Raw genomic sequence first — 22,834 nt, 5'->3', positions numbered from 1 at the left:
GTTTTTAAGGGTATGAATATCTGTTTCAGCGCTATAAGATTCACTGCTTCAATGCTAAAAAAATATTAATAATAATAATAATTTAGAGTATGTACCAGTGCTTGGATATGCAATACATAATTCGGAATTGAACGAGAAATTCAATTTACTTTTAGAGGCGGCAAATTGCGCGATTTGAAAATATTAATACCTGTTTCAGCGCCATAAGATGCACTACTTTAATATTAATAAAAATATAATTTAAAGTGTGTACCAGTGCTTGGATATGCAAAACCCAGTTTGGAATTTAACTAGAAACTCTCAAATTGTGAACACTTTACTATTATTATTATTCGGTGGGGAGGAGGGGGGACGGCACTTGTTAATATCGCCTAGGGCGGAAGCACTACTAGAACCGGCCCTGACTCTTTTATTCCTGCATTCAGATTTGGCCAACAAAGACAAAACGAGCCAGTCCAGACGACAGTTTGGTTGGAAAATTATGCATGCTTATTATCAAAACGTAACGGTCGTTGTCGGTGTTGTCTGGAACAACATCAAAGGCCAAGCACCTCTCAGCGGTCAGTACCAGTGTTGACATCATTTCCAAAAACGTGACGCCATTGGTCAGTCTCTAGTTGCAAGCATGGATGCCATTTGGAATTGGGGACAATTGTCAGCAAACCTACTTTTGGAAGAACTACAGACCACAGACGGGGATTAATAACCATGAAGAAAAAAAAAGGTCTGATGCTTTCTTTACGATTATATCACGCCATCACACGAAGGGCCATTCAACTTTTCAAGGCCGAGCGTTGGCTTTATTGGTGAAGGACCTGTGGTGGAATGCCTGGCCTCCTCTTATTGTATGCTTTTGGCAAGTAGGTGCATGTATTCCCTTCAAACCTCGAAAATTATGCCAGTGGTGGGCAACGTTCGGTTCAGTGATCTCTGAGGGGAGGGGATTACACCTGTTTGTAATTGACGGTATTGTTGGATGATGTATTTGTTGCATCACCTTTTTTTTTTCTTTCTTTTTCTTCTTCTCAAACTGGATATGCAAGTGATTGCATTTGTTTACATCTTTGCTGAGGTTGAAAGCATGGGTGAACAAACTGTTAAAAGTGGTTCCCATACATTTGTTGGTTGTTTATATTTTGTTGTGCTGTTATACCGGGAAGGATTGGGCTGTGAAGAATTTATTATTATGGTTGAGTTCTTTGTCTTGTCATTAAACTTTTCTCAGCGTTCTTTTTTTTTTTGAAATGGAATTTTATACTCAAAACTGAAGATCTACTTCAATGAGGCAAAATAAAGTTCAATAAAGGATGTGCTACTAAACCGCGATGATATTTCAAAGAGTTTCGAAAATGAATGTTAGAACCGGTTAAATTGTTTGTGTTAAATTCCTTGCTTAAAATAGCATCATTTTTATTTCATAAGCGGAGAACCAACCGGTACCAGACTGATTCTACTTTTCAGTTTAATATCATATCATGTCACACTCCAGGGTCAACTGAACCTACCACTCTTTGTGGTTTCACCGGTTGGAAGACAGTTTTTCTTTTTTTTTGACTAGAAGCCGAGAAATCCCAGAGCCAGTACCCTTAGAAGTACTGACTCACTTGGAGGACTTTGTGACCAAGACATATTTAACGTACCCCAGTCACCATTAATGAACATAGAGGACCTTCGACCGACTGGCATCGAACCTCAGACTCTTCAGTTACGAGTCAGACACCTTACCGCTCTCCTCAAAGGTTCAATAGCTGTGACCTTATCCGTGCTAGGTGGACTGTCCAATGGCGTCACGTTTTTAGAAACGATGTCAACGGTGGTAGACCGGGTGAGAGGTGCTTGGCCCTCGGTGTTGTTCAGATAGCATCGACGACAACTATTAGATGTTGAACATAATTTTCAAATCAAAATATCCGGACTGATTCGTTATGCTTTACCTTTCCTTAAAAACGACGAATAATAACTACTGAAAAATCTGAATGCAACAACACAACAGCAATAATATGAGGATAGTAATATTGACGATAGTATTTTTATGAAAAGTTAGAAACTAGAGAAAATTGCAATGCTACCTAAAGTTACCGATTTTTCTGAGTCCCCAATCACATACAGAAAATCACTGAATCATTTTCAGTCAGTATTATATATTGTGAAAGTTATTAGTTTTTAAAAACGGCTTATGAATGTGATCATATGCATAATAGCGTTGTTACAGTTATTTTTTATTTGTTAAAACGCAAAATTCAAGGAACCTGCCTGAAAAATGATTAAATTTGGAAGATTTTTTGATGGCGAAAGAGACGCAGTGCAGTTGGAAAAAGTTAGGGGAAAGCTCCACGTTTTTCAAAAGATGAAAAGTACATATTTTAGAGCTTGTTAGAGTTATTTCCTTCTTAAAGAAACGATTCAAATACTAGGGTCCATGAAACTCTGAGAACGCATTTTTTCGTATTCCTGATAAAAGGCTCTAACCAAAGAGATGTATATATATAAAAAAATATTTTGTAACTCTGAAAAAAAAAAAAAACCTTTGTATATAAATGTCTGTCACTTTTTTAAACAGGATATATATTGCCATCGGTTGCAAAACAAAATTTCTTTAAAATTTTACTTGTTTTAAAGATATGAAAAACATTTATCCCCGAAAATTAGTGTCTATTAATGAAAATAGATAAATAAATAAAACGGTGATTTTAGAATACAATCAGCAATGTTTTCTATTGATTTTACGATTATGAATGCCGAATTTTAACAATTCTTATCCAGATTTTTCCACTGTTCGAAAAAGAATCCAAATACATGATATTCCCTGAAATTAGGGCGCTATGAGTCAAGCTTATGCGATAACGGCAAAAACCCAAATTGCCTTTTCAAAAAGACAAATGACTTTCAGAAACGTCCACTAAATATCGCTGACGAAACAAATGCCCACGCTCAGGTAGCATTAGCTTGATTCAATTTCCAGCTCTCGCTGGGAGTGTTTCCAAAAATAGGGACGAGACAAAGATACGGGAAATGATCCGATGCATAGCGTATCTTGGAAATGGAATGTGATCATCGAGAGAACGAACATTCAAAATTGTAATTTTGCTAGGCAATATACACATTTTAATTGCCTAAATTGTTCTTTCTTGCTAATTTCCGCCCTCAGTTAACTGTCTAGAAATGATAGTTTTCCTTTATAAATGGAATTTTTATGGGGGGGGGAAGCAATTTATGAGACTTATGCTTTCCTTTTCGTTGATGTTGCTGGCTATTATTATCTCCATGGCATTTAAATTGAAATGTTATCCATACAATGTTAAAAAAAAAGAGAAGAAAAGGATTCAGCCCGGCCCGAATCGGTGTTGTTATTGAGTGGTTCCTTCCAGTCAAGGGCGTTCGATGGGAGGTCACGGGAGGTGACCTCCTAAAAATTTCCTTATTCGGCAAAATTTTGCTGACGATTCTGCAGATTTTGAGAAAATATTGCAACTTTATTATTATTTTATTTATTTATTTTTTTAAATCCGAATAAATGTTTCTATGTTTTGATAAAACTGGAATTTCATTCAGCAAATTGAGAATCCCCCGAAAAAAAAACTTTTGCTCGAGGCGCCCGTGGTTCCAGGGCGACCCAGCCGCAAGCTAAGTTCGAGTAGATTAGAATACTACTTTGCGACATTTCTACGTCACAACCGATCACGTGAGCGAAAATCTCGATCTCGCAAGCAGACGAGCTTAGAATGACCGCCCTCAGTTTGACTCCGCTCCACAAATGTGTCACCTAGCTCCGGCTTTGTTTTTTATACAGGATGCTCAACTACGTCAAACAGTTCATCACGGATAATCCGTTTGTGCTTCAAACAATAAGTCATCTTTTACCGACATTTTTCAGAGATATTTAACTTCTCGACAAGCAGAATTTCACCTTAAAATTTTTTTCAAATGTATTTCCAAACTTAGTTTTTTAATTAAAAACTTGAAATCGTGAAAAATAAAAACAAAGCTATTGGAATTGTAAAAATGTAATAGCGGATTTTCCCTCCCATTTTTAAAATACAAAATATCAAACACTTTAAATGTTGTAAATTGAAGTAGCACATATTTCTTCATTCCTTGCTGTCTTCCATTTTATCCTTAAAGAATTTTTTTTTTTTTTTTTGGAATTGATCACAAGGATGGTTTTTACTGTTTTCGTATATTTCGCGCCTCCTCCAAAATGAATTTTGCTACTCTGGAAAAATGTGAAAACGTTTTCAAGCCTTAAAAAATACCCTTACTATATGTCTGCATTTTTTATTCTTCCCTAAATTTCATTCATGTTGTTCTCTATCAATTTCATTTAAATTTTTCACCCCATCATTATTTATCTATTTTGGAACTTCAAATTTATGAAGAGGTAAAAAGGTGCCAAAAAATAATGTGCAAACCCACGTATTCATAACAAAAATTACAAAATATATTTCATACGCGAGCTTCGGGGGTAACAAGAAATGCCTTTCACAACTGTGAGCTAAGTCAAAGCAAAAGCAATATTTTTTGCAATGGTGTTACAAATGAGTTGGTTCCCTCATTAGTTCACGTTAATTGTTTTTCTATAGTTATTTTGTTAAACAAATTACTCTACTTCATTGTTAGCTTTTTTAGAACAAAATTTGCTGGTACCTTTAAAGGCTAATAATCTAAAATTTCGAAATATTGATTGTTTTATCAATGGGGTTGTTTCCTTCAGTCAAAAGTAGTACTTTTAGTCACTGAAATTGATAGAAGCAGATGATGTCTGTGGTGCTCTTTGTCGCATCTTTGTACCGCGTTTCCACGTTACGATAATCAAGAAGCGAATTAAAATTGCTCTCTACGCTTGCTATCAATCATATCTTTGCCAATATACGTGAGTAAAGATGCGAATTAAATATTTTGCTCTGTGAATGGCAACACAGAATGGCATTTCATCATTTGTGATGTCGTCGGCAAGAAATGTAAACAATGAAAGATCACCGATTTAAGTAATTTTTTAAAAAATATTAAACTTAAACAAATTATTTAAAAAATGGTTAGATCCTGTGTTTTTAAGCATGTTCTTTCAGAAAAAAAATACTTTTAAAATATTGGAAACGACCCCATTCTCTTTTCTGTTCTGGGGGTGGTTTAAACTGGTTTAACATTCTTTTATCCAATTTCTTTCACCTGTGATTTACGATCCAAGAATGTGTCGCCAAATCTCACTAAAGAAAGGGATAAATTATTTCTTATCTCTCAACTGCGTAAAAAAATATTAGAAAAATTCGAAATACGCACTGCCTAAGTGAACGTGTATTTTTCAGAACACTGACCCTTTTTTGGGTTTACCAGACGATAGATTAGTGGGATGCACGTATGTCCTTCTTTGATACGGTTAGTGATCTACCACGAGGTGCGCATGCGCGGTAGGAAACGTGATGGGATGAGCACGTTTGCATGTTGCTCGAATTAGTTCGTCTGCTTTGAGATTGGGAGATTGTGTCTGTAAGTTATTGACATTCACGCGATCACTTCAGTTATCTGGTAAACATGTGATCCGTAATTTTTGGCCGAATTGGTCTGTTGTGAAATTTCTGTGTAATGAATTCCAGTGTAAAAATAACAATCAGAAGTGGTTAAAAAAATACACAAAATGATTCAGACTGGGTTTACGAAATGCTGATTCGTCGGGACAAGTGTTTTAGAAGTAGGGCTATGGAGTCGAAAGATAAATTGCCCGACTCCGACTCCAGCTTTTTATTTATTGATTTAGTTTTTTTTTTTTTCAAATCCCCCCCGCCTATGGGAAGGGGGGAAAATCCTTAAACAGAGATTGAAATATTAATTCCTTTTTATGAAATTTTCGCGTTGTATTTAATTGTAAACCTAAGACTTATACAACGTCGCAAATTCAATTTGAAAATCAAACTGTCCAATAGTTGCGATTTTTAAAGTGAGATTACTTTAAAATCCCATTTTCAAAAAATGAAAAGGATTAATTTGCTTCCCTTTACTGTTTAACAAATAGATGCTGATCAAATCCTGTGCTTTCAATTTTTGAAAGCTGTAACTTGAGAGAAACAACAAACTTTTTGCTAAGTCAAAAAACTTTTCTTGAGAGGGGCGGTACACCCTGTCGATAGCTATATATTTGCAGGCCCGGATCTATAAATTTTTGCCCCCCCCCCCTGCAACAAAATCTGTAGTGCCCCTCCCCAGAGGTCAGCAGTGTGTATTTGCAACGTTAATGGGTCTTAGTGCTTGTTTGTTTTTTTTTTTTTTTAAATTTTGTTTACAATTTCTTGGACCGTTGTGCCCCTTGAGGACGTGCCCCCCCCCTCCCGCACAGCGGGGTCTGCGAGTACGTAGATCCGGGCCTGTATATTAGATACTTAACAAGAGAAGTGTCAAAATCATAAACATGTGAGAGATGTCTGTCCCAATAAGTTGAGGATGTTGCTAAACTCAGCGGTAATACTTTTTTTTCGCATAACGCAGCGCTTGACTAATACTGCCCTTTCACTTACCGCATAAAAACTGCTGAAATGAACCTAAAAATCTGAATAAATAACGCACTTTGTCAAATACTAGTTAACCATAAATAATATTCACATTAAAAATGGTACACCGTGTTAGTGAGTGGTATCCAACGTTTTCTGCCCGTGGGCAGCAACTCGTTCTAAGGTGAATCCAGAACAAAAACAAAATTTAATTTTTTTAAAAGTATTTCTGGATAACATGGAAAAGGAAGGAAAATTACAAACCAGGATTTTTGTTGTTAGAACTAACTACTTATTTTATCTGCAGGAAGTTTTCATCTTTCTTTTATACGCCAATTTCTGACTATTTGGCTTTAAGTTTGCAGCTGTCATACCGAATAAAGATGATTCGTTATTTTGGAAGTTTCCAGATCATAAGTTTTCTCAATTAGTTCGTAGCATTAGGCATAGCAACGGGCCACATGAATGAGTTTCATGGTCCGCATGTGGCCCGCAGGCCGTAGGTTGGGCACCACTACTGTAAGAAATAACAAAAGAAAAAAAATGGTAAATCATTACTAATATTATAACTTTGAAGCGATGAATATAGTTTCACTGTTGGTCAAACGCTGCGTTTAATTTAAAAAAAAAAAAAAACTACCACCACTGAATTTAACATTTTCAACTTAAAGATCGAGAGTAAATTTTCATGTATTTTTGTATTCACTCAAAAATTTAGTTGAGAAAATCACAAAAAACCCTCCATTTTAACAAAGGTAAATTCCTTCATCGTGTCCCTTCTGACAGCGGAGGAAAGGGAAAAGGACAGACTCCTGCTCCTACTCCGACTCTTTTATCTCAAAATCAGTCCGATTTCGCAAGCACGGGTAGAACTGCGGACTTAGAGGGAAAATGACCGACTGCGACTGTTGTGTTTTTAAACCTTCTACTCCGACTCCGACTCCATAACCCCGAAATCAGTCCGACTCCGCAGCCCTGCTTCTGACTCTTCTTTGCAAAAAACGATCACATAACATCTTAAACTTTTCAAGCCAGGAATCATAACCTAAATCTGAAAGTCCATTTTACTAGCCTAATGACGAGTCAGCAAATATTCCTTTTTTTTTAATTCAGAATTTTCTCTGACTTTGCATCTTAAGCTTGACAAGAAATAAAATAAATAAAAAAGAAAAGAAAAAACAGGACTTGAACTTGGTTGACATGCCTTTTCATCAACGCGCTACTGAACAGAAGATAAGTTTCAGCGATACACCTTTTTTTTGTTTTTTGTTTTTGTTTAAGTGCAAACAGATAACTTCTATTTGGAGAACTGTTTTTTTCCCCAGCTCGTAAATACGATCAAAAGAATCATGAGACAATACAGTCACTCGACTCTCCACGTGTGCTCAGTCGCAAGCAAATGATTAATGCAAATAGAAGGAATAAAACGAAAGTTTCGCAGGGAAGAAAAATACGCAGCAGCTTCGGTTGGAGTCAGTTCCAAAACACGTGTATATTACACGTGAAATTTCGTAGCCGTTACACGCCTAACAATAAGTGCAGTTAAACAAATTTAATTCATCTAATTCATCTTTTAGCTTTGAAACTTCAATTCAGAGGCAAGATAATGTGACATTCTAGCAAAAGCTAGAATCGCGAAGAATAATTACGCAAATGTTAAGAATGAGATAGCTAAGCAAGAAGAAGAACACTACTTTTATTTCCTCGCAACAGTTTCATTTTAGAATAAACTATTATTATATTCTAATTCTGTTCAGAACTTTTAGAATTTTCTTTCATGAGTTAACCCTTACTGGTGAGATGATTTTTTTTTCTTCACGTCAGAGGTGAGATGAGGTGTGGTGTATGTATGTATCCCCAACATTATATTTCTTGTGGACTCCAAAAAAGTTTAACTAATTAAAGTAGGACTTTATTACGCACTATTATTTATGTAGGAAGTTCCATTAATTTTTTTAAATCTATTTATTCATATAAATACAACTTAAAGAGCTCCATAAGTGACATACACATGCGTATAAAACTATTTATGTATTAACATTTCAAAATACTTAAATGCAAAAGTCCAACTCTTCTGGGATGTTAATACTTCCACCTAGTATGATAATGAGTATTTTATTTTTCTAAGTAATTTTCATTTTGATCACATGATACACATTTTATATCGAATGACTTTAATATTTTACTGACATATTTAAATTGTTAAAAGTTAAATGGTCTTGGTGAACTATAGGACCTTGGTGGACTATAGAACCACTAGGAAGAATAAGTTGATTCGATTTTCCGTAGAATAGTGACGCATTAAGTAACCAATCACCAAATTTATTGAGCCGTTGCATCTTTTGAGAAATGATATTCTTTAAGACAAATTTATTAAAGAGGCTAAATGAAAATTAACTATCTTACCAACTTACAAAAAATACATTTATTCAGAAGTCCCCAACTCTCAAAAGGAAATGGCTTCCCTTTATTGAGAGGATGTAAAAGTGAAAAATCATTTAAGTGACGAGTAAGATATTTTCCCTGACCGACAAAAGTTGACATGAAACATAAATCTTTATCTTGACCAGGGGATCTGACTACAATAATTATTGGTATATTATTTCGTGGGATCAGTACTTGAACTATGTAACTAAAAATTTGGAAAATTAGAATGTTTAACTTTTATTGAAAATTTTTGTTCGGAAAAAGACATAAATACGTCAAACAAAATGAAATTTAGAGTAGTTAAATTACATGGAAGCAAGGCATCACATACTCAAAAAATTTTGAAAGAACATTAATTTGTTGAGATTTTCCCGAAACAGTACGAAAAATAACTAAACAGTGGTAACCTAGTTGAAGAATTCCCACCACGATTTATTTCTGTCCAGCAAAACGTCTCACGCTATTCAAAAACAACTCTAATTCTATGAACTTAACTCATTATTCTTAGTCCTAAAAGTAACACATTCGTTGAAAATTAGCACTCCACCCTAACATGGTGATTCCTCCTGAAATCTCATCACATGTTGTTTACTCATCCGATCGTCTGCGCGTTTAATCCAACGCTGTGGCAACAGCGCTTTGCGTCATGCGAAAAAGAAGGAAGCAGTGGCGGCGGGGTAACCGAGGCGTGAGGAAGTCAATAATGGAAAGTTCTGGTAGCTACGTAATGAGAACGTTGTAAAGTTGTTTATGTGACTGAAAAAGATTTTGAACTTCTCGGCTTTGAGCTTATTCTTTTCTTTCAAAGAATGTATCCGATTTCATCGATAATCATTAGTAGTCAAGTTTCATTGAATATTTTTAATAGAGCGATTTTGTTCAAGTACAAATAGAGAAATTGTGCAAATTCGTTTTGACCCTGATTTTCTCACTGTTAAAGACTATTCAGAACAGCTTATTTGTAGATTTTGTTCAAGTTCTAATAGATAGAGAAATCGTTCAAACTTGTTTTGACCCTAATTTTCTCAGTATTAAACACTATTCAGAACAGCTTATTTGTAGGTTTTGTTCAAGTTCAAATAGAGAAATCGTTCAAATTTGTTTTGACCCAGTTTTCTCAGTATTGAACACTATTCAGAACAGTTTATTTGTGGATTATGATCAAGTTCAAATAGAGAAACCGTTCAAATTCGTTTTGACCTCAGTTTTCTTTAAACACTATTCAAAACAGCTTTTTTGTAGATTTATAAATGCAGTGGAACCTCATTAACCAAAAACTGGCCTGTTGTGGTGCTTTTAGAAGCCAGGGTTCTCTTAACATTCTAAGCCGATGGGGGGGGGGGAGTGTCTTACACTGCAGGACAGTAGTCCTTTTCAAGTGCAACACTGGCAAGAAAATTCATGACATTAATTTTTTAATTTTTCCTTATTTATTCGTTTGAAATTTCTGCTCGGATGGAAAAGCACAACATCACCAACTACGTTACGCATTTTTCATATCGTCGTCGCCTCAGAGCAACAGTAAGATATCTGTGCATAGAAACAACAGTAAGATATCCTACTGTTGTCCTGAAGGAACGATATGCCAGCAATGGGTTGAATTAGAAATTACGGTTTGTTTACAGGTGCAAGTAAGAAATTTGAATTTGCTCTTAGTTTTGTTTTTATTTATTTATATTTATAATTTGAGTTTCTAGATTGTATTTCTCAAAAACAGTTGTAAATGCATTTTTTTTATCAGAGCGTAAAAAATTGTTTCATTTAAGCGATTTATTATTAGTTTAAGTAAGTGATTGAATCAGCAAATATGTAAAATTAAAACTACTTTTAAAGTAATTTTGGTCTTGTTAATAATTTTTGTTCGTTAACTTTCTGCATTTTAAAATTGCTAGAACTACATTTAATTGATTTAGTCAGCAGTTTAAATATCTATAAGGCAAGCAATTTTACATTTTTTCTGCTTTGTTTTACTGGTATATTTAATTATTTTTCAAACTATTATTTTAAAAAATGCATTTATATATTTATTGATTTATTAAAATGTTGCTGACAAAAAATAATCATCGTTATATTATTTATTTATGTATTTAATTTTTCGCATCTAGCATTATATTAGTACTTGCTTAAACCTCAATGGTCCAATCACGTTAATCAAGCAAAAAAGAAAAAATCTACGCGAAACACAAGAAATTTCGTTAACGAGTGTATCGGAACCTATGCAATGTCGAGGAAACCCCCGTTTCCTCCGAATAGCGCTTTTCCTTGGCAATAGACTTATAGTAGTGAAAAAAACATTCAGTTGCTCATACGCAATGAGATGAGGAATTGGTGGTTCTGATATTCACACCCCGACCTATTTTCAAATATGACACTGAAGTTGATAAATCACGTAGAGAAAATCTTTTTTTATGCTTGTAATTTTATGCGTTAAATTAAAAACTAGTTGCGATTCAGATATTAAAACGAATTTCGAGGTTTAACTTGCTGCGAAAAATCGTACACACTTTTGGACATTTTAAATCGATTATGTGTTGAACGTATTTTATTATTATTTCTTTTTCACTTAGAAATAGCTTGAAAATGAAATTTACTACACAAATGTTTCGATTTGATTAGTCACCCAGTCGTGGCTTTCTTTTTCTTTTCAATTTTCGTTTCCTTTTTTTGCCCCCCCCCCTTTTTTTTTGCCTTTTTCTTTTTTTCTTTTGCTTTACGTAGGTACAATGGTAAAAAAAAAATACTATGGTAAATATTTGTATATATTTCTCTTTAATCTTAATTTTTATCATCATTTTATCGATTCTCCTTCGAAGTTTGTTTAAAACACAGTCCGTTTTTCGCACAACAATTATTGAAGCTGCACGGTAAATTAATATCAACGAATAAATATTATTAACATTTATGTTTTTTTTTTTCTTTTTATTCCTGAGAGCAATAAATAAACATTAGCAAAAAATATGTGCAGGATTTACTAAGGAATTTGCATAGTAGTAATACAAAATATTTATTTTTCTAATACTATAGTTCAGTTTAGTAATGTATTAATTTATAAAACATGCAGATAAATTCAGTGTACCTCAAATGACATATATTCCGCGAATTCAGAGTTGGTGAGAAGCTAGAATAATTAGAAAATTCAATGTTGGGATGTTTTTGTTTATTGGAACATTTTTATTGAACGAGAAGGCAGAAAAAAGCAGTGGCTACTTCCCTATCCCTTTTTAATAAAAATATGTATGTCTTTTTATATTTTAAATAATTAAAATACTTTTTGAATCTTTAATTCTAAATCAGTGAAACCTTTAGTTATCTTACTTTTACTTAAAATATGAAGTCTAAAAATAACTTCCCGCTAAGCACCTAAAATACCTCGCTTTGACATCGGTAAAACACACTAAAAAATTTGTTTGCTAGTAATTAAATTAAAGTGAAAGTTAATGACGCTAGATATTTTCAGATGATAAAATGGATTCAGATCTAAGCTCATTATGCAGTAAATTTTTACTTCATTGTTTACGAAAAATTTTTATGAGGATATTTTATAAAATAACATTTATAAAATATCGTCATAAAATTTTTTATGAAGAACAAACTTATTTGATTCTACAATTATAACTACACGATTAAAAAAAGCTTCTATCTCAACACGTTCATTTTCTTCACAATACAGATGTATGGTGGGCAAACTGGCTGAATTTTACATGGTTTGGCAAGCGCCCTGCTTCGCAAAAAAGTATTCAACCGAGACTGATGACGCCAGTTGTTACGAAAATAATACTTGGCATATTCGAACTCTAAAAACAGCTACCGTATTTCTTTAGGCTTGAGCACAAAGGCTTTTGTCAGATTAAAAAAAAAAAATCAGATCTTGTTTGTCTTCGGCGGAGAAAACTGCTCTCTTGCATCAGCTAACAGTATTTTGAAGGGTTTTTTTTTTTCCTACCCTTTACTTGTATGTTCTAAGATAGAAGAGAAAAAAAAATTTGAAAGGAAAAAAAAAATATCGCCTGGATTTTTAAGGATGAGTTTAGTGCTGAAATACCTCCTGACTTTATATTTTTAAAGAAAATTGGCAGCTAAAGTTTCACCTTTATTTTTAATCTATCAAAACCTACATGTTGATTGACTTTACGGGACTATCCATAAATGATGGCTCACCTTTTTTTTTAAAACAGATATTTGATCCCCGCTCCCCCTTTGTCACATTTCACCTCACTTCCTCCCCTCCACTAGTCATATGTCACGCTATTTTTCATAAACACATTGAAATAAACAAAAAGTGTGATATCATACTGCGTGTTACCCCCTCCTTTGGTGTCCCCCAAAGAATGACATAGTTTGTAGACGGTCCCTTTGAAAGAATCTTGCGGATGACTCCGCTTCTTGTATTTTTAAAGACTATTTTTAAACATTAAACGTGATTGACTTAGCAACATAAGATACGATGGTATCACATTTGTTAAACTCATGTGGTAATCTGAAAGCGTAATGCATCGTTAAAATCCTGTGTTTTTAAATTAACTCAAAAAAAAAAAAAAAAAAAAAAGGAATTCTTGTGTTTGTTTTTTTTTATAGTTAATGCGTTTCTTATTATTTCTTCTATTTACCTAAGCTAGTTTCTATTTTTTGGGTGTCCTTATTATTTTGGATTTAATATTAGGGATTCTATCAATAACTGTTAATGAGAAAAAACATTATTTTTTTTGTTCCCACTCCAATTTGGTAGTACTTTTTCCATATTTCCGCCACAGGAGATAAATGTTCATTAAAATACGTATGATGCCATTTCACGCATGTCGACAAGGACACAAGCACGGCAAAGAAATCTTCGGTTTTACTGTTGTGTTATGTTTCAATAAAAAAAAATTTAAAAAAAAATTAACTTTCACATAATTCGTATTTTTAAAATAGACAACAAAGCATGTGATACATCAAAGGGAAATACTTAACCTATAAAATGTATTATTTTGAAAAAAAATATAAGAAATCTAGTTTTGTTTTACAAATAAAGATTTTTACTACAACATCTTTTTGCAAACTACAACATTTAACACAAATCAATATTTGAGAATGAAAATGTTTTTGTGCCTTTAATTGTATTTAACATTTTAGTCAAATAAGTTTTTCATTTTTTCCATCATTACATTCAAGTATGTATTTAAGTATAGGAAAAATTAAACTGGGAAAAAGAAATCTTTTCAGTCCTAGTATTTTTCAGGTTTGATTAAATACTTGCAATTTGGACTGTATTTTTATATCATTATTGCTTGTTAGAGGCAAAATCTGGCAAATGAACGATTTTATGCAATAATTGTCGCAAACTTGTTTCTTTTGTGAGAAAATATGTCTCCCACAGAATTATTTCAATAAAATAATAATTTTTTACTTATTTATTTATTTTTGAAGAAATGTATACTTTTTTAAAAATATAGAACGTTATTATTTCATCTTATTGAATATTTGTGCAAAAATTTCTCCATGCGAAGAGTTTGGAAAATCAGTCCCCCCCCCCTTGTTTTTGACAGCATTAATGTCACAAGAATATCTAAAGAAAACATGAAATATTTTTAAGAGTACATCTATTAAATAATTTAGAATTGAAAATCAAAAATTTATCTTGAATTTATAACATCGCTTTTAATCAAAACCAGATTCAGAGACAACACATGGCAAAGAATAGCAGATGTGATCTAAATGAACTGCTATGGAATAAACTTTTCATCCCCCTCCTCCGCACTTTCTCTATTCTCTCTCCACTCTTTCATTCGTCCTCTGACAGTCGTGAAAGTGATCCAAAGCCGCGTATCCCCCTCGCCACATTTAAAATGGTAAAAAATAGAACCCTCTCCTTTCGAATTCGCTGCGCACTTCAGAAAGACAAGGAATTTTTTTCTTTCTTTATTTTTCTCTTTTAATCCGTCCCAGTCCACACGGTGGTTGCTGCAGAGGAATTCGATCAAAGACACGTGACTTCTCCACCGTACCGAATGACCTTGATGCGGGCTGTTCAAGGTGGCACGTGACATTACTGCGGAGGCACCAGGGTTACTCTTTCGTAAGCCTCCGAAGAAAAGTGATGATAAATACATTGTAGAAAGATCAATAGCTGCTTGTTTGCTTCAACAACTGTTTACACCGTATTCAAATGACGGGTCTTTCTTTAATTTAGAATTTGGTTTTTGTTCTAGATTAACGAGGTCGTTTCCGAAACTTTAAAAGTTTTTTTTTTTTTCAGAAAGAGCATGCTTAAAAACGTAGGGTTTAACCATTTCTGAAATAATTTGACGAAGTTTAATATTTTTTACAATTATTTTAAACGATGCAATTTCATTGTTTACACTTCTGCACATGACATCACAAATGATGAAATAATATTCACTGATACCATTAGCACAGAGCGCAGTACTTCATTCGCATCTTTACTCATGTACTGGCAACGGTATGGTTGATAGCAAGCGTAGAGCGTAATATTTAATTCGCTTCTTGATTATCATAACGTGGAAACGCGGTAGACAGATGCGCCAAAGTACATCATTTATGCCGTCTTAAAGACCACGCCTTATTTTCAAAATCGGACATTTTAAAAGATTAATTAAAAATCAAGCGTTTGGAAAATAAAAGTTTTTTCTCGCTCCATGTTATTTTATTTTTGCTTATTCTATCAATTTCAGTGACTAAAAGTAGTACTTTTGACTGAAGAAAACAACCCCATTCTAGTGATTCTTTATCGACTGTAAGGAAAAGCAATTGCGAATAAAAATACCTGTCGTTCATTGTTCGATTAACTACTATGAGATATTTCGTCAAATGATCATGCAGTTTTTGTTTGATTTGATTTTTAGTTAAGTTGGAAACCAAAGTTGTGTGAAGAATATTTTAAGCTAGGTTTAATTATGCTAAATATTTTTTGTACGAAGATTTTAAAAGAGTAGAACAGCTCTTTTCTTTTATGAAGCAAATTAAATACAGGTATATTTATTTATTCTTTTTTTAAAAAAAAATAACAATGCTTGTGTAATACTGCGCGATATGTGACAAAGGGAAGGGAAGAGTAAGGCGAAGTGTGAAACTTAGTTACAAAGGGCGGATAGGTTGAAAAGAAAGTGATATTTATGGACAGCCCCTTATTAAGTGCATTTTAGTTCTCAATATCGCAAACAAAACCATGAGCTAGATTGCAAAAAAAAAAAAAAAAAAGTATCTGGTTCTGTTTTGTATTTTTAAACTAGATAAGCTTCAGGCCATATAAAAAACTTTTCTACTTATAACTTGAGGCACATAAATACAATTTTAACCAAAGTCTTATGAAATTTCCATTTAGAATTTTTTGGCTCCTTTGATGCAAAAGCAGATGCTGAAATATGAAAGGATTACGCTTAAAGCATTCATAGTTTTGTTTTGAGTTTTGCAGCTGTAATCAAAAATCAATACACGCACAGCAACTTCTTCGCTGCTGCAGAGATAAGCTAATTTTAAAGCTAAATTTCGCAATGAAGCATTAAAAAAGCATAGTAGATTTGTTTCATTACCACCAGACATGCATGTCTGCAACCATGACGGTTTCTTCGAACGTTTCTCAGCGTAATGAGATCTTATAAAAGCGCAGTCTTATAAATGAGAATAATTAAGATAAATTTAAATAATATAAATGTTGCCAAAATCATTAATATTCTGTATGTAAAATTATTCATATTTTGTTATTTGATAGCGAGAAATGTAATGTATTAGTTTAATTAAAATCAAATAAGAGTTATTTATGTATGATGTTCTGTGAAACAGAAGTAAATTGCGTAAAATTTTACGAATTATTAAGCAACATTCAATTTCAACATTTAATTGAATCCTTTTCTGGAAAAAAAATATAATTCGTTCCATTTATCAGTTTTGTATCCTTTTTTTGCGTCATTACAGGTGAAATTATACAAACAACCTAAGTGATATCGTAATATCACAGTGAAATAATAATTTTTACATTTCCCAATAGTATTTCTGAGAATTTTACTAGGTAGACAAAATTCGGTCCTGATTTGGTGTTATTATAATTGAAGCTCCAATTATGAAAGAACTGAACAACTATGAAAGAACTTGTGTTTTCTTTATAATTTGATTGACATAAGATACCTTTTTTGAATGTACAATACTCTTTTACGCTTTGATTTCTGAAATATTCTGAATGATGTCTATATTTAAGTCGTATTTTTTGCAAAATAAAATCTGTACTAAATCACAGAAATCTAATGTTTCAATAATTACATTTTTATCGAAAGCAAAACTCAAGTTTAGTTTTATCAAATTTGAAAAAAAAGAAAAAAAGGTTCAAGGAACTAAAAGCAGGGTGTAAAAAATATCTGATTTTTATTTTTATTTTGAAAAGCTATTCTACAAGCTGAGAACGGATCAGTTGAAAATGTGTTTGAAAATGTTTGTTTACACACTTATATTATTTAAACGCCGATTACAAAGTGTTTTTATAAAATTTCATTGAACATCACAAACGCATGTGTGGTTTCTTAAGCCAAAAAAAAAAAAAGTTCATTGACTTCTAAAATCATTATTTTTTTAGTGAATTATATGAGCAATGAGTAAGGAACAAAAAGGTGGTTTTTCGTGAAATGACCCAAAGGAATAAATTAATATAAGCTAAGATAAACGTCATATGAGTAAAACTAGTGCTTATTAATTTTGATTGCTTAATACTATGTCTCGCAAGCTCGCATGCTTAATATATAACCTTAAGCTTGTCTCGTATTGATAGTTCACATCACTCAAAGTGGGGAAAAGTTTCCATAAATCGTCTCCAATTTTCGCAATTTCCTCAAATTTTCTGAATGTTCTCCTATTAGCATAAATATTTATGACTTACATTAAAGGACCTGTCCTTGTGAGCTATTCCGTCACACAATTCATTATCGCTCTCACCTTCAAATGACACTTTTACCTGCATGACCTTCGTGATGCAGACGTTCGTAAGGTTGCCACATAAATATTAATATCTTTTTTTCTCCTTCTGGATCAAATTACTGCCTTAAATTTTGCGTGGTTACTTTATTTTTCGCATCTTTGTGTTTAATGGTTAGTGAAAATTTCCTGAAGTTGGTTGAGCTCTTTTAGAACGTAGTTAAAATTTTATCTCATTCTGTTAATTAATTTTAACACTATACAACAATCTTTCTTTTTTTTTTTTTTTCGAGATTTCTGCGAAATTGAAATGAATATGCTAATACGTATTCAAAGCACGCAATGCATTAAAATGATTCAAAAGAGATAATTTTATTAATTCATGCAAAAAAATACACAGCTTCGCTTTTAATTAACATTTTCTTTTTATTTTGAAGATCCGATTTGGAATTGCATAGATGTTTATTCTTGGGAAAACGTGTTTTACTTATCCGGTGATGTTATTACATAACTTTGAGTGTAGTATTTGGTGATTTCAATCTTGATTATTTCAGCCATCTTTTAAAATTATACAGTCATTGCTCAGTTGTAGTGATTTCTCGATTATTCTCATATCAATCAGCACGCAAGGAAATCAAGTATTGAATCCTTTAGACTGTCTCAGACTTTGAGGGATTTTCCTATAAATTTAGCTAGAGTACGAACTATTTCTTTATATGAAAGCTTTTGCTCAAGCATTACTGTTAGGTTACACAACTGTATAGAGAAAATGATACATTTATTGGTTTGTACAAATTCCGAGACGGGTTAGGTTGAAAAATACAGAATCACAAATTCAAAACAAATAATTTGATTTTAAATTTTTTCTTGTTTAATTAAAAAACCGTTTTGTAGATTTTCTTTCAATAAATGGATTCAGTAGTTTTCTTCTGCATTTTGCTTTGTCTGACGCTTTTCCAGTGTATTTAATTTTTTTATGCTTATCAGATACATGTTTTTACCTCCCGATTTTAAAATTTAACTGGAGTAGAAATATAACAAGAGGATTTCTACCATCAGAAACGTACTTCGTTATGTTTAAAGAAAAATGAAAAATGCATGTTATGTTAAAATAATACTAAATACAATAAGAAAAAAACTTTGCGTGTGAGTGTAAAGTAAACAATTATTTAAGCTTGGAGGTTCATTTATATTCTTAAATGTTCTACTTAAATTCGTCGAGCATCGTTTGATCACAATATAAGAGAGCGAAAAGAGATCTTTTGTAAATCTCGTGACATAGAAATAATCAATATTTATAATTGTACTCATAAAAAAGTTATATTGTTCATATGATAAAGAAGCAGTACAGTTCTGCATTTTTTTTCTCAGAGTATATTTTCTGTAACCGAAATCTATACCAATTTATCTTTAAATATATAATAACAATTAATTTTCTTTTGGAAGAAAATTATTAAAACCACATTTTTATATTTATATCATTCGCAATAACTTTATTTTGCATTGGTATTAGCAGCGACAGAGAAGCTTTCATGAAATTGCAAATCACATTCATTGAACAAATTTGTTTATACTTACAGTAATTCACTGCAAAAGCACTTATTTTCGCTAGCCCGTCGAAATCGAGAAAATTTAATTCTCGCGAAATATTTTTTTTTTATATTAGCTTTTCGAATTCTGTTCATAAAAAATTCGTGAAATTTTCTGCCCGTAAAATCACCGATACTTCGTTTTCGCGAAAATTACAGGAAGCGAAAAAAAATGCTTAAAACTTAAAATTATTATTACAGTAGTTAAATCAGCATATGTTACGGTCCTTTTGTTAATGTGAACGTGTTTAAGCGAGAGTTGAAGTTTCTGACAGTCATTTTTGAGTACAGTGAAACCTGTGTAAGTTGACTACTTGCGGTGCACTACTTTAGTGGTCAACTTACAGAGATTGAATTACATGATATAGATCTAAATCTGTGCCTGAAAATAGCGGTCAACTTAGACAGGTGGTCAACTTTACAGGTTTTACCGTACTTCTTTTATCCAGATTTTTCGGTTTATCAAGGGAGGTTACCCGACCACTTTGGTCAATCGAGGCTCTACTGTACCGTGGAAAAATAATAAAGTTAATGAATTAAGTTTACAGTACATTTAGTTGCGAAACAACAAGTAACTCCCAACAATAAGTTGATGAATCGTTTTTCCCGGATGCGACTTTTTTTACTCATATATTTGCACTTTATTCCGGTAATTTTAAAGTTAGGTTTTTAATAATGATATATTCGAATATAGTACAATACAGGTTAACTGGGACCAAAGGCAATTCGGATAGATTGAGTAATAAGCAAAACAAATTTTTAAAGGAGCATACGTACTCTTTACTACAGCAAAAAAAAAAAAAAAAAAACGTGCTTTGTAACAAAATTATATGGGATAGTTAGTTAACATTTTTATCCTTTTTAGAGTTCATAAGCTGCAGTGATGTTGGATCCACGTTGCTGTTTGTTACGATTGCTATAATTTATTGCATGATCTACGTAAGAATTGTACATTTTAATCAAAGTAATTAGCAAATGTTTGGTGGACTGAAAGTTTAGTTGTCATGAGTTAAAATTATATGAAAAAAAAAACCTTTTTAAAAACTCCAAATTTGGTCCGAATCAACTGCAGATCCAAATGAACGGATGCCGGATAAACGAGGGCCTACTGAAAAGGAAACATTATGTATCATAATATTAAGGGTAAACTTTGTTTTAAAATATATATATATATATGGAGAAAAAAAAAATGATTTGCACTTGTTGCGGGTGTGACAGTACGGGGATACAATTCCTGGAATAAAGTGCAAATAGAGTAACGGCACCAGTAACAGACATGCTTAAGTCATCGTTCTCAGGTTAACTCAACTTTCTTAACCGTTTTACATATTTAGACTTTTTAAAAATAGTTTCCTCTCATGCAACTACATCTCATCTAACGTTTGGCTGCCTCTGGATCCTCTGAATTAGTTAACTGTTTTATTCGCTCAATTTCGAAAAAAGATCCAACCCCCAGTAACAGACACCGACAGTTCTGACGACACCCAGCAACAGATAGAATGAGGAAAGGATGAGTAATGGACAGAATTCCTCTTTTCTCTTCAAAGTGTGCAAAAGTTCTTTATTTTTAGAACTAAAGCCTTATTGAATTCAAATGAATATGAAATCCTGACAGACCTCGTGGTGACTGTTCATAACCTTCCACCACTGCCTTGTAAATACCAACTGGCTCATAAAATTCACTCTGATAACACTAGATGGTTGCACCGTATTCATGGGTGGCAACAACATCAGTATTACTCGACTAAAATTCTTATTATTTAAATCCAAACGTACAGCTGTCTGTTACTGGACCCTTGTCTGTTACTGGTACTGTTACCTTATGTCTTATTTTAAGCAAATGAAATGTGCATATTTTAAATTTTTCTTCCTTGAAACTTTCTTTCATCTGGGAGTCGTATTCTCAAGAAATCGCTTCCCGGTATCAAACTTTTTTCCACCTGAAACGCGAGTTTCCGAGAACCCTTCATCCCCGAGAGAAGCGGCAGCTAACGGAGCCCGAGAGGAGAGAGAAACCCGAGATTATGATTACGGGGGCAGAGGGCCACGTGTTACGAAACCCAAGGCCTCAGAGAGATCCCTGGAAGCGAGCCAAATTTTGGCGACGGGTTTTCATCTTGTCCCCGCACGTGGACACGTGAGACCTCGAAACGCCCGTCACGTGGATCACATGCTCTCTTTCTTTTCTCTCGTGTAGTCTCCCTTGATCCTTGGCGACAGATCGCGTTTCTTTTGCGCTTCGCGTTCGATTCCTATTTTTCTAATTCCCATTAGTTTTCAAAGAGAAACAGACACTCTCGAAAACGATCCTGCCGTTCAATTTGTCATGATGATATCTTTTAGTTGCTTATTTAGAGTATTTTTTGTTGTGTGTTCATTCCAGTTTTTTTTTTTTTTTTTTTTTTTTTTAACAAATGAAAATTTTGGAAAGCGAATTATTTAAATTATTCTGCAAGGAGAAAATATTTCCACAGTGAAAATTACACAAGGCATTTGAAGGAGCTTTTTACTTACAATTTAGTGAAGTTTCTTTTCGGGCAATAAAAGTTGTGCATCAACTTTTTTTTTGTGCATGTGGGTGTATCATTTTTGTATTTTTGTATGTGTGTGATTGAAGTACTTGTAAAAATGCATAGTCTCGATCGCAAATTCTGCGGAGTAGCGCATTTGGAATTTTCTAAAACGAGTTCAAACCAAACCCTAAGCAATGAAAGATAATGAATTCATGTCAAGAGATTGCTGCCAAAAATACTCAATAACTTCATCGACTTTGAAATTGAAATGTTGAAATAAAAATTACAGCCCTTTATTTCCACTTTTCAGAATCATCACCAATTAAGGAACAGTATCAGTGATTTTACTCCCCCACCTCGTCAGCCTATTTATAAAAGAAAATTGACTTGAAACTCCGAAGTGCAAGTATAACAGGAACTCTAATCTCTATTCACTCTGAGTGAATCAGTGCATTAGTTCACTTGGCAATAAAAACGGTAATCTCCTTTCAATTTTGGAAGTTCTGTGTAACAATGATTTCAGAATTGTACCAGAAAACCACACGAACAGCGTTATAAAGGGAAAATTTGAAATTGGTAGCATTCGAAAGAGCATATTGAAACACTTTTTGGCGCAAACCTTTATGTGCCCTTGTGTCGGTGTTATCAAGGTTAAAGTCTGCCAAAATTTTTAAAAAAGTGCCAAATTTAAAGATTTGGCAAGAAACTGAAATTATCACTCGATTTCACCGTCTGCGTGGGGCAGCATATCCATCAGCGAAGCGTGTGAAAGGTGTCTTCATTTCTCATTGAAACTCGCTATTTGGCGACTTTCCTCAGACATCATATTTCGACAGCGGAGTACAAGAGGGCAGATAATTTGTGTGTCCAAAAACATATTTCATTATTCATTTTCAAATGCTACCTAATTTTCAAAAAGATTAATTTT

General features: G+C 33.2%; 1 protein-coding gene across 1 annotated transcript in view; it reads left to right on the top strand.

Annotated features, from left to right (window-relative positions):
• Positions 1-22,834, top strand: part of LOC129225315 (transcription factor cwo-like) — a 68,435-nt gene that overhangs the window by 29,148 nt on the left and 16,453 nt on the right. The gene's annotated exons all lie outside the window — the stretch shown is intronic.

Source organism: Uloborus diversus, chromosome 6 (genome assembly GCF_026930045.1).
Source record: "Uloborus diversus isolate 005 chromosome 6, Udiv.v.3.1, whole genome shotgun sequence".
NCBI lineage: Eukaryota > Metazoa > Arthropoda > Arachnida > Araneae > Uloboridae > Uloborus > Uloborus diversus.
This window is presented reverse-complemented; position numbering and strand designations above follow the sequence as displayed.